Genomic DNA, 13,060 nt, shown 5'->3' on the forward strand with positions numbered 1-13,060 from the left:
GTTGTAAGTCGCTCTGGATAAGAGCGTCTGCTAAATGACTTACATGTAAATGTAAATGTTAAATTAGATGGGGAATGACAGTGAACAGATATCTTCAAGTCTTTCCACAGATGTTCAATGGTATTCAAGTCAGGCCTTTGTCTGGGTCACTCAAGGACTTTCATAAACTTGTTCTGAAGTCATTCCAGCATTGCTTTGGCTGTATGCTTGGGGTCATTGTCCTGTAGGAACATACATCTTTTCCCTGGTCTAAGGTCATTTGCACTCTGAAGCAGGTTCTCATCAAGGATTTGCCTGTATTTGGCTCCATTCATTGTTTCCTCTATCCTTATCAGTCTCCTAGTCCCTGCCGCTGAAAAAGCATCCCCATAGCATGATTCTGCCACCACCATGCTTCACGGTAGGGATGGTGTTAGACGGGTGATGAGCTGTGCCTGGTTTTCTCCAGACGTAGCACTTTGTGTATTGGCCAATTAGTTCAAATTTTGTCTCATCAGACCACAGAATCTTTTGCCTCTTTTACATGCCTTTTTGCCAAATCTAGGGGTGCTGTCATGTGGCATTTTCTCAGGAATGGCTTCCATCTGGCCAATGTCCCATAAAGCCCAGATTGGTAAAATGCTGTAGAGACTGTTGTCCTTCTGGCAGGTTCTGCCATCTCAGCCAAATAACTCCTGTAGTTCTGTCAGAGTGGTCATTGGGTTCTTGGTCACCTCCTTGACCAAGGTCCTTCTTGCCCAGTTGCTCAGTTTGTTTGGACGGCCAGCTCTTGGCAGCGTCTGGGTAGTTCCATATTTTTTCCATTTCCCAATGATGGAGACCACTGTGCTCTTGGAAAACTATCAACACTCTAGAAATGGTTTTATACCCTTTCCCAGATATATGCCTCATCACAATTATATCTCAGCAATCTATGGACAGTTCCTTGAAATTCATGGAATAGTTTCTGCTCTGCCATGCACTGTCAACTGTGGGACCTTTATATAGACAGGTGTGTTTCTTTCTAAATCATGTCCAAACAATTGAATTGGACAGAGGTGGACTCCAATCAAGTAGTGACACCTCAAGAATGATCAAAGGAAATTGGATGCACCTGAGCTCAACTTGAAGTGTCATAGCAAAGGGGTGTGCATGTCACACCCTGACCATAGTTTGCTTTTTATGTTTCTATGTTTTGTTTGGTCAGGGTGTGATCTGAGTGGGCATTCTATGTTACATGTCTAGTTTGTCTATTTCTATGTTTGGCCTGATATGATTCTCAATCAGAGGCAGGTGTTAGTCATTGTCTCTGATTGGGAACCATATTTAGGTAGCCTGTTTGGTGTTGGGTTTGGTGGGTGATTGTTCCCGTCTCTGTGTTTGCACCAGATAGGGCTGTTTTAGGTTTTCACGTTTTTGTTAGTCTGTTCATGTATAGTTTTCTTCATTAAAGAACCATGAATAGAAACCACGCTGCATTTTGGTCCGCCTCTCCTTCAAATCAAGAAAACCGTTACAGTGCATACTTGTGTAAATGAGACTTCTGTATTTCAAACATTTCTAGAAACATGTTTTCACTTTGTCATTATGGGGTATTGTGTGTAGAAGGGTGAGAAACAGATCTATCCATTTTCAATTCAGGCTGTAAATGTGGAATAAGTCAAGAAGTATGAATACTTTCTGAAGGCACTGTAGATAGGCATTTCATATTCTACATGTTAGAGACACATGTTTGTTATACATACTATATTTCTATCAGAATGTTCCACAATGTTGTGCCCTGGTGAACGCAGCCCATAAAAGGTCAGTTTGAATCAAGTTGTAATTATCCTAAATGTGTCACACTGATCTGTTTCACCTGTCTTTGTGATTGTCATCACCCCCCACCAGGTGTCGCCCATCTTCCCCAATATCCACTGTGTATTCATACCTGTGTTCTCTGTTTGTCTGTTGCCAGTTCGTTTTGTTTCATCAAGCAAGCCTACCAGCGGTTTTCCCCTCTGTTCCTGTCTCTCAATTGTTCATGTTTTCTAGTTTTCCCGGTGTTGACCTTTTCTGCCTGCCCTGAGCCTGAGCCTGTCTGCCATCCTGTACATTTACCATACCTATCTGGATTACTGACCTCTGCCTACCCTGACACTGAGCCTGTCTGCCATCCTGTACCTTTGCCCCACCTATCTGGATTACTGTCCTCTGCCTGCCCTTGACCTGTCTTTTGCCTGTCCCTGTTGGATTAATAAATGGTTGTTACGTTGACGTTGTCTGCATCTGGATCTTACCTGAAACGTGATAAAGTGCATATGGATAAAAATGTAGTTCTCTTCCATTCATAAATCTGAGCAACTTCATATCATAATAATTATCAATTTTATTAACCAATCCACAGTAATCTTAAAATCCACACAAAGAAAAACTAGTAGAAGCAATGCACAGGCTTCATTTTCTCCATTTCACATGCTAACAGTAACTGCAACACCATGCTCGTATCCAGCTGCAAAAACATAGAGACAAAGGAAAAGCAATGAATTAACCAATAGCAATGTCAGTTTTGTGAAAGTAGGACTCAGTGGAACTAGGTTTCTTGCTAATGCACGCAAATAATATTACTCAACATTGTTGTAAAGCAGGGGTGAAAAACTCATTTTCTCTTGTGGGCCACATTGAGTCTTTAACGAAGTCTGAGGGACACATTGAATTTTCAATGCTCCCTGACTGTCTAGCTTTTGTTTCTGTTATAGTGAGCTGGACAGAGTGAAGAGACTGTGTACATGTAGGTCCATTGTCATTACCCCGCATCCGCTTCCGGCACTTTTCGACACCCTATATAAGTGGCAGTTTGAGGGCAAAAGCATTTAACTTAGTTTTATACCGTTTTCTGTCTCCTTTCCAGGTGGCTCCAGAAGTCCCATCTTCTCCAAAGGTGGATCCAGAGTCTCTATCTCCCCCATGAGGTAAAATGTTTTTTTCCAGGATTCTCTGACTCTTTCTGAACCTCCAGATGCCTCGGCACAGTGAGTCATGGATCCTCTGACATGATTTGATCTCTGTGCGCCCCAACGCTGCTCTGGCTCGGATGAGCTGGGATCTCTTGCTGCCTTTGGTGAGGCTGACACTGTCTTTACAGATATTGATGACATCCAGGCCAATGAATAGGGCATTTGAGGCCACGTTACATCGCCTTAATGTCTTAGTGGAGTGGAGCGGAGTGCCTTGTGCCAGTATCCCAATGTCAGGTAAATCTGCAGCAAGTGTTTTGCCCTCTTGGAGTCCCAGCTTGCCTGCACCCATGACCACACCTTTTCCCTTTAGGGTGTCTATTGCAGAGGTATTTTTCACTATGGCATTAATCTTCTTTCCTAAACTTGTACCACCTTTTCCCATAATCACCACAACCATTAATGCCTGCCTGTTATGCCCCACAACAGGAATAATTCTGCTGGCCACCTTCTCCATACTCCCCCAGAGTATTTGGATGTCCTCTATGAAATGTTGAAAGACTGTATTGGCTTCCTTACTGTGGTATCTGTTAAAGATTATCTCTGTGACACCAGTGGTTAGACTGTTGACACCACTGGTCACACCCATTCCAAGCCCTGCAATGGTGAGTCCCAGTGACAGCCCAGCAGTAACAGAGGCAAGACAAAGGCCTGCTATGGTCAGAGCCCCTCCGGTCGCCCCCACTGCACTGCCTGCCACACTGGAGATATCAGACCCAAACTTCATCTCTTCTAGTTTGCCAGCTGTCTTTTCCAACTCTATTAGAAAGTCCAGCATTCTGGAGTGGCACTGACTGAACAGACCAATGAAGTGCAGGGCAGAGTCCTGGAACAGGAACGTCAGTCTGAGGTGCTGGTCTATCCTAGCAGGAGGAACATATTCCACTTTTTCAGAGACATTGAAACATGTTGCTGGAATTGATGAATGATCAGAAATGTGTGCCCTCAGTGTTAGTAAGCTAGTATTTGCAAATGTAACATAAAACAAAACTGGAAAGGTTTACCTGATATCACTCAAATGGCACAAATGGTTAAACATATTCTGCATGGACCTTTCATTCACTTCAGGGCTGGTGTCAATCATCAAGTTGTCATTCTTCTCTCTGCAAAATTGTTTTCTAATGATGATTTTGTCAGACTTCTCTCCACAAAATGATTTTCCTATAAGAAATATATATAAAAAGTGTTATTTATAAAATATTTATTCAGCAACAATAGAGGGAGCATACATGTAACATGGTTCAATCTCTTTCAGAGCACTTACATTATTTATATGAGGTAATACATTTGATAATAGTATACTGATATATATTTTGTGTGAAAGTTTACTGAGAACAAATATTTTTGAAATATATATATATATGGTGTCATACTGAGGTATTTTGATTTGATCTGAATATTGTTGTAAATAATTTAAACTGATTTCCACTTACGCATTTCCCAATCCCATTCTCTCACACAGCTTCTCAGAGATGTGTATGTAATTTTCCAGGTGCTCGTACGGCACCTCCACATTGAGGAGGCATGGGGAAAAGAAGGCTGAAGCGTCCCTCTTAAAGTGGATGAGGAGAGGACAGGCCATTCTAGCGGAGGTGATGACAGCTCGGACACTTGCTTGTTCCCTCCCCTGAGGCAGAGGACACAACCGGTTTTCATCAGCAAATACAAACAGAGAGGTGACCACCAGCCTCTCCACAGCATCCATGAAGCAGTCCAGCCTCTCCAGTACCGTTGAGAGTGTCCTTCAGTACAGCTTCCAGCTCCTTCTCCAGCTCCTTATGCCTATTGTCTGCAGTTACCTGGGTCAGACACTTGTTTGTGAACTCTTGAAATGCCTTATCCTTAGAGTTAATGACTTTATCAACGTTGGGGTCGATTCCTTCTGCCTTGTCCTTGATGTTCTTCATCTTGGAATGTTCATCCTTTCTCTGCAGGATCCACCTTGGATGCCTGTCACAGAATTTCTCCACTGTGTGGAAGTAGCTGAGGGTGTCTGAGATGTATTGGTCAATTAACTCTCTAATTTTCTCTCTGTAAGAACATAGGATCTTACTCAATTACCCCTTATATTTGACCTCAAAAGAACTGGCAACAGTATTGAAAATATATGCAGTTCTGAAATATAAACAGCTCCTTACCGCATCTTTGATCTCTTGCCGGTCTTGTCATCTATCTGTGGATATACTAGTCAATTTTATACTTCCTCTGAAGTTTTGAAGAGCAATGCTCAAAACCCACAAAATATTATCCAAACAACCCTTTAAAAAAACGAATGGTCCCACTTTATTTGAAGTGCATCTTATTAAGGCTTCATAAAGCATTCAAATAGGCTTCAAAGCACTAAATAAATGGATAACAAATCATCTAGAACCGTATTTCATGCTCTATAAAGGATTAATAAATGTGAACAAATAAATGTATGGCTATGTCACACAGTTATGCCACATTATGAAGCTTTATAGAGCATGGTATACGGTTATAGATACTTTGTGAAGCATCTATTTAGTGCTTATGAAGCCTTTATAAAGGTTTTATTAGATGCACTTCAAATAAAGCGGGGTCACCAAACAAACATACCTTAATGCACTGACGCTTGTAGATAGATGTCAGCCAGGCTTAGGCTACCAATCGAACATTTTATGAGAATTATAAACTTTCATTAAAGTCCAAAGGATATATTACAATACAAATTAAGGGCTTTGGGTGATGAGTTGTGTCCCATCTGCCAAAATTTGACAAATGATGTTTTTTGTGCTGGCTTGTACTTCCTTTACAGTAAACCATGTGATTTCCCTCCCTTCTATGCTCTCCATCATTAACCCTAACTAGCTGACAAGGTAAAAATCTGTCGTTATGCCCCTAAGCAAGGCAGTTAACCCACTGTTCCCCGGGCACCGAAGACATGGATGTCGATTATGGCACCTCTCTGATTCAGGGGGGTTGGGTTAAATGCGGAGACACATTTCAATTGAATACATTAATTTGGACAACTGACTAGGTTTCCCCCTTTCCGTTAGTAGTTGGCTCTGGTACTTATGTTAATTACCATGCCACATATTGCTGTCCATTGGTCTTTCATTGAAAAGCAAACATTTTACAAATTAAGAAACTAGTTCATTATTTTTACAAACTAAAAAACACCATCAGAGTGCAAATACCCAGGTGTTTCTGTCATACTTTGAGAGCACTTTAGGACTTTACAAAGTTTGACACCGGTAGTGGTGTAGAGACTTTAGAATTTGGTATATTAAAATACAGCTTTGTAGTGCCATCATCTGAGTAATTCACACAATAAGGGTGATACTTTCCTTTAGCTTTGTCTTTACTCTGGTAGATTGTAAATGACTGTTTTATATTACTGTTTAATATCATGAAATCCTCTTAGTATGAATATATTGTTTTTATGTCCTTAGAGACTGAAAGTAGTGTCAGGTTCAAGCTCTTTGTCTATTTGAAGAGTGTAATTATTTAGTGGAATGTAGAAATGTGTACTCCCAATAACTCAAGGCCTCTCTTGACTGATGAGAAGTCCTGTAATATGCACAGAGTAGCATGGAGAAATCTTGGGCGATGGAAAAGTACTGATGTACATCGTTGTGGAAGGGAGGGGGTGAGAGCTAAGGGTGTAAGTGGACACTGCCCTGTATTGAATGTACGTATTCAGCTGGACATCTTCCCTGATTAAATATTTGAAACGTCACTTGGAGTTTGTATGATAAATATGTTTATTGTATATTGAGAAATTGATCTTATCAACAACTTTAAAATTATGTTCTGGAAAAACTGGAAAATAATATAATATTGGCTTTCAGGATGGGATAATATTATATTAAATCTGGATTTACTACATTTTATTGCCGTTTCTGTCGCCACTGTTGTGATTTAAAAGGGATTAAATTGTTGATTGGTTCAAGAATAGGCATAAATTACATTCTCAGATATAATCATTATTTGTTGTCTTGTCATACAAATCTATAAGGGGAGGAAGGTTTAATACTGTAATGTAGGGCCAGTTGTTTTAGACCCAGCTCTGTAATTACCCCTGTAACATACACATACTGGCCAGTTTTTAGGTACACCGAGGTTCACGAAAAAAAGATTGTGCCTACAGAGAGTAACTCATGTGGCCGTGGCTTGCTATATAAAGCAAGACAGACATTTAGGCATTCAGTTACTGTTTGATTGAACATTAGAAATGTTAAAACAAGTGACCTAAGTGACTTTGAGTGCCAGGCACGCCAGATCGAGTATTTCAGAAATGGTCGCCCTTCTCTGCTTTTCACTCAAGACAGTGTCTAGGGTTTACTGAGAATGGTGCGACAAACAAAAAACATCCAGTCTGCGCCAGTCCTGTGGGCGAAAACAGCTTGAATCGTGCAAGCTAACAGGCTGGCCACAAACAGGCAAATAACGGCGCAGTGGGTGTGCAGAACAGCATCTTGGGACTCACAACTCATCGATCCTTGTCACAAAGCACTTAGGCTATGAAAATGACACCATATTGAAAAGATCGATCTGGTTAATAGATTTCTGCACAAGTTAATTAGCTAAATCATAGCAGATGTATTACAGCTATTTTACCGTTGTCATATTATAAAGTTGTAGGGCTACATTAATCTTCTGTAAGCGGTGAGAGTATCACTGTTTCTGAAAATCTATGTAGTTCTGCAGTTGAACTCTGTATGGATATTTAAACATTGCTAAGTTAGAAAATAATGCACTTTTATCTGCACATATCTTAACTGAAGTGAGTAACAATCAAGACATGTCACATGAGTAAAAGACACTGAAAGACACTAGAGGGCAGTACATGCCTATACAATTCAGAAATAGAATAACCATGTTGAAATAACTGTAGGCCTATTAGATTTTCACAATAATATAATGTGGATGTAATTCTTTTGAAACTATTTTTAAATTGTTACACTACATCAATGTACAGTGTGACAAGTTCTAGAATCTGACGTAGAACAGCTATTATGCTCAGTTGGTACATCTACTTATGTTGCTGAAAGATAGTGAGTCTTTATTTGACATGTCAGAGAGGCATGTTTCTTCTATATAATACATTTAGAATATTTAGATCTGACTATTCGACAACATGAACACCGCCCAGATAAAGGGGTGGTTTGAATAAAAATTGTAATAATCTTAAATACATTTAATAAAAAAAGATGTTCTCTTCTATTCTCAAGTCCAATAAACTTTAAAACCATGCACAGTAATCATTTCAAATCTACATGTTAAGCAATTAAGTCATACAGGATGTGATGCACAGGAAACAATGCAATCCAAACGGCAGGTGTCTTGGCTTCGTAATTTTCTAAATTTCTACTTATAAATGTTCTCAGCCCATACATATGCTAACAGCAACAGCAACAACATCATGCCGGAATGCCACATCCAGTCGCAAAAACCTAGAAACAGGGATTTTCAATGGAAAAGCAATTAATTAACCAATGGCAATGCCCGCTTGGTGAAATTCAAAGACTTAGCAGCTTGAGTATTTTTGCTAAAACATGTACATAATATCATTCAACATCTGCTGTGTACAGTATGTGACATGTTTAAGGGCAAATCAATTTAACGACTTTTGTACCTTTTTCTATCTCCTCCATAGGCTGCCCCAGGAGTCTCATCTCCTCCATAGGGTTCCTCAGGAGTCTCGTCTCCTCCATAAGCTGCACCAGAGTTTCAAATCATCCTCAGGCTGCTCCATGAGTCTCATCTGCACAAGCGGCTCTAGACTTTCAAACTCCTTCACAAGGTAAAAGGGTTTCTCCAGGATTCGCTGACTCTTTCTGAACCTCCAGATGCCTCGGCACAGTGAGTCATGGATCCTCTGACATGAGTCAATCTCTGTGCGCCACAGTGCTGCTCTGGCTTGGATGAGCTGGGATCTCTTGCTCTTGCTGCCTTTGGCAAGGCTGACACTGTCTTTACAGATAGTGATGATATCCAGGCCAATGAATAGGGCATTTGAGGCCACGGCGCATCGCCTTAATGTCCTAGAGAGGGCGAGTGGAGTGCCTTGGGCCAACATCCCAATGTCAGGTAAATCTGCAGCAAAGGTTTTGCCCTCTTGGAGTCCCACCTTGCCTGCACCTATAACCACGCCTTTTCCCATTAAGGCCTCTATTGCAGAGGTATTTTTTACTATGCCATTGATCTTCTTTCCTAAACTCGCACCACCTTTGCCTATATTCTTCCCAACCACTAATGCCAACACCTTCGGCTCCAAAGGGCAAATGTTGCTGGCCACCTTCTCCAGACTACCATGGAGTCTTTGCATGTCCTCCATGAAACATTGAAAGATTGTATTGGCTTTCTTGTTTTGGTAGCTTTTAAATGCCACCTTTGTAACACCGGTGGTTAGACTGTTGACCCCACTGGTCACACCCATTCCAATCCCTGCGATGGTGAGTCCCAGTGACAGCCCAGCAGTAACAGGGGCAAGACAAAGGCCTGCTATGGTCAGAGCCCCTCCGGTCACCCCCACTGCACTGCCTGCCACACTGGAGATATAACCCCCTTTCTTCATCTTATCTAGTTTGCCAGCTCTCCTTTCCAGCTCTTTTATAAAGTCCAGCATTCTGGAGTGGCACTGACTGAACAGACCAATGAAGCGCAGGGCAGACTCCTGGAACAGGAACGTCAGTCTGAGGTGCTGGTCCACCCTAGCAGGAGGAACATATTCCACTTTTTCATCAGAGACATTGAAACATGTTGCTGGAATTGATGAATGATCAGAAATGTGTGCCCTCGGTGTTAGTAAGCTAGTATTTGCAAATGTAACATAAAACAAAACTGGAAAGGTTTACCTGATATCACTCAAATAGCGCAAATGGTTAAACATGGTCTGCATGGACTTTTCATTTACTTCAGGGCTGGTGTCAATCATCAAGTTGTCATTCTTCTCTCTGCAATTTTTTAAAATAATAAACAATATAAATAACTTTTCAGTTAGAACAAAAGTTGCTATAATGTTACATAATAATATAAAGTATCTTACTGGTATGTCTGAAACCATACAGCGAGAAAAAAAGGATAGATCATTTGATTTGAATATTGTGTTTAATAATTTAAACTGATTTCCACTTACGTTTTTCCCAATCCCATTCTCTCACAAAGCTGCTCAGAGATGTGCATGTAATTTTCCAAGTACACGTGTAGCACCTCCACATTGAGGAGGCATGGGGAAAAGAAGGCTGAAGCGTCCCTCTTAAAGTGGATGAGGAGAGGACAGGCCATTCTAGCGGAGGTGATGACAGCTCGGACACTTGCTTGTTCCCTCCCCTGAGGCAGAGGACACAACCGGTTTTCATCAGCAAATACAAACAGAGAGGTGACCACCAGCCTCTCCACAGCATCCATGAAGCAGTCCAGCTCCTCCAGCCCATTGAGAGTGTCCTTCAGTACAGGCTCCAGCTCCTTCTCCAGCTCCTTAAGCCTACGGTTTGCAGTCACCTGGGTCAGATAGTCTTCGTGAACTCTCCTAATGCCTTGGTCTTGTCTTCTGCATTCAAGACTCGGCTGAATTTAAGATCGATTCTGTCTGACATTTCCTTGATGTTCTTCATCTTGGATTGTTCCTCCTTTCTTTGCAGGATCCACCTTGGATGCCTGTCACAGAATTTCTCCACTGTGTGGATGTAGCTGAGGGTGTCTGAGATGTATTGGCCCAATAACTCTCTCATTTCCTCTGAGAAATAAGAAGATGCAGTTTAGAAAGGCTTTCTGTCTCAAAGTACTTTACAGGGTCTCTATTGAAGATAAGTACAGTAAAACTACTTTACTAATCACCAACTACACAGATCTGGTCCCAGAAGATCAATGATCAAGACATATATACCTTAATGCACTGAATCTTGCAGATGGATTTCAGTCAACTTAGGCTACCCATTTAAAATGAAACAATACAAATGAGTCTGAGATGTGTTCCACCTTCATTCCTTTTTATATCCCTCAAACCAATGTTTCTTACTACCAAGACTTTGTGATCTTCAGCCATTTGGATTTTGCTCCCTGCTAAGGACTAAGGCACGGTGGCTCGGGTCAAATGTCAGCCAATAGGGATGCTGTTGAGAGCCGGGGTCGAGGTGCTCAGATGCTATTAGCTACCACAAGCAATAGTAATTGTGTTTTCATTGTTATTATGTTAATACAAATATTTCTAGCAGTGTACTTTAAAGCTAGAATCCTTATTTGCTACATACATTTTTGGACTTATAAATTAATGATATAAACCCATTGATTCTTCAAGAATACAATTTATACACTGATTATACTAAACATTAAAAACACCTGCTCTTTCCATGACATCGCCTGAACAGGTGAATCCAGGTGAAAGCTATGATCCCTTATTAATGTCACTTGTTAAATCCACTTCGATTAGTATAGATAAAGGGGAGGAGACAGGTTAAAGAAGGATTTTTAAGCCTTGAGACAATTGAGATATGGATTGTGTATGTGTGCCATTCTGAGAGTGAAAGGGCAAAAAATGTAAGTGCATTTGAACTGAGTATGGTAATAGGTGCTAGGGGCACCGTTTTGTGTCAAGAACTGCAACGCTGATCGTTTTTTCACGCTCAACAGATTCACATGCGTATCAAGAATGGTCCACCACCCAAAGGACATCCGGCCAACCGTTGGAAGAATTGGAGTGAACTCAGTACTAGGAAGGTGTTCCTGATGTTTGGTATACTCAGGGTTATATGCCTGATGAGCTTTCATTAACTGTTGTACCCCATCAAAACCCCAAATATTATCTTGTTTTATGCCAATGTTTGTAAACAACATAATATAAAACACTTTACAGCCTCAAAACATGGTTATAACTATTATTTTTATATCATGTATGGTCAGTCCTATATCATGTATGGTCAGTCCTATATCATGTATGGTCAGTCCTATATCATGTATGGTCAGTCCTATATCATGTATGGTCAGTAATTTGAGTGGTTACATTTCTCCAGGCCCAACCCTCAGCTTTTGCCAAAACAGGCAGGGCAACCGCTTTGTTATTGTTACAATTAAGGATTCTAGCTTCAAATCATGACAGCTAACATTGTTCAGATAAATTCAAAGTGTCCTATTCAGGTCTCAGCTCAGGTGTCAAATCATGACATTGTATATTATAAAATGTAGCTTTTTAAGGAACATTCTTATTTACAGTTTATTGTATAGCGGTTGATTTCCATCATGATCTGGGTAATTGTTCAATGTGCTGCAGACCCAGATTAAGTATATTAATTTACTAATAAAGCACTTTCAAATGAGATCTCCCTTGACAATGCTTTTTAGTCCAGGAGTAGGCTTGCCCCATAATTCACTGCACCTGCACTATAACTTTAACTCTAAAATCCATCAAAAAGTTGGCAACTCCTGGGTTTATAAAACACTTCTGAAAATCGCACCATATTGAAAATGACTGTAGATTTTGCACATGGGCGCTTGAAAGTTTATCTGCTAAGTCATATCAGATGTAATTCCAGCTATTTTATTTTAGCATTTTCAAAATAGAAAGATGTCGATCAAAATAGTTGTAGGGCTATAGTAGTCCACTTACTGTAAACGGTGAGGGTATCACTGTTTCTGAACTTAATCTCTGGTTAAAAATAGCTGCTGGCAAGTGTTTGGTCCTGGGTGGGAGGCAATCTTGAGAACCCTAAAAAGGTCTCATAAACTTAACAGTGTTAATACCACACGGAATAAATCACGTCAAATTCAACTACTGTCGCAGATAATGACAGTTAAGGGTGTCAGTTTGTAGAGAGAAAATCATTAGGAAATTGGTCAAACTAATTGAAGTGGGAGTGAGCAAATCTTAGTGGGAGTGAGAAAATCACCTTCAAGAGAGCTCTCCATTCGATTTATAAATTCGGTAGTCATCTCGAAAACAAAAAATAGGCTAAAACACATTTTTATATGCCTATTACATTATTAACAAAATAAAAAATCACGAATCTTTTTCTAGGAAGAACAGTCTACCCAACAAATAACCTGTTGAAAAATCCTACAATAATATAGACGAAACTGAAGCAAATATTTGTGTTAATTATTTGACAATTTCAACAGCCACCTGC

The 13,060-nt window shown here is 40.4% G+C and overlaps 2 pseudogenes; both read right to left on the reverse strand.

The window, feature by feature from the left end:
• Positions 1 to 2,799: 2,799 nt before the first annotated feature.
• LOC115143603 (uncharacterized) lies at positions 2,800 to 5,118 on the reverse strand (annotated as a pseudogene).
• Positions 5,119 to 8,631: 3,513 nt separating this feature from the next.
• On the reverse strand, positions 8,632 to 12,866 carry LOC115143605 (uncharacterized; annotated as a pseudogene).
• Positions 12,867 to 13,060: the final 194 nt, after the last annotated feature.

This window comes from Oncorhynchus nerka, linkage group LG15, assembly GCF_034236695.1.
Source record: "Oncorhynchus nerka isolate Pitt River linkage group LG15, Oner_Uvic_2.0, whole genome shotgun sequence".
Classification (NCBI taxonomy): domain Eukaryota; kingdom Metazoa; phylum Chordata; class Actinopteri; order Salmoniformes; family Salmonidae; genus Oncorhynchus; species Oncorhynchus nerka.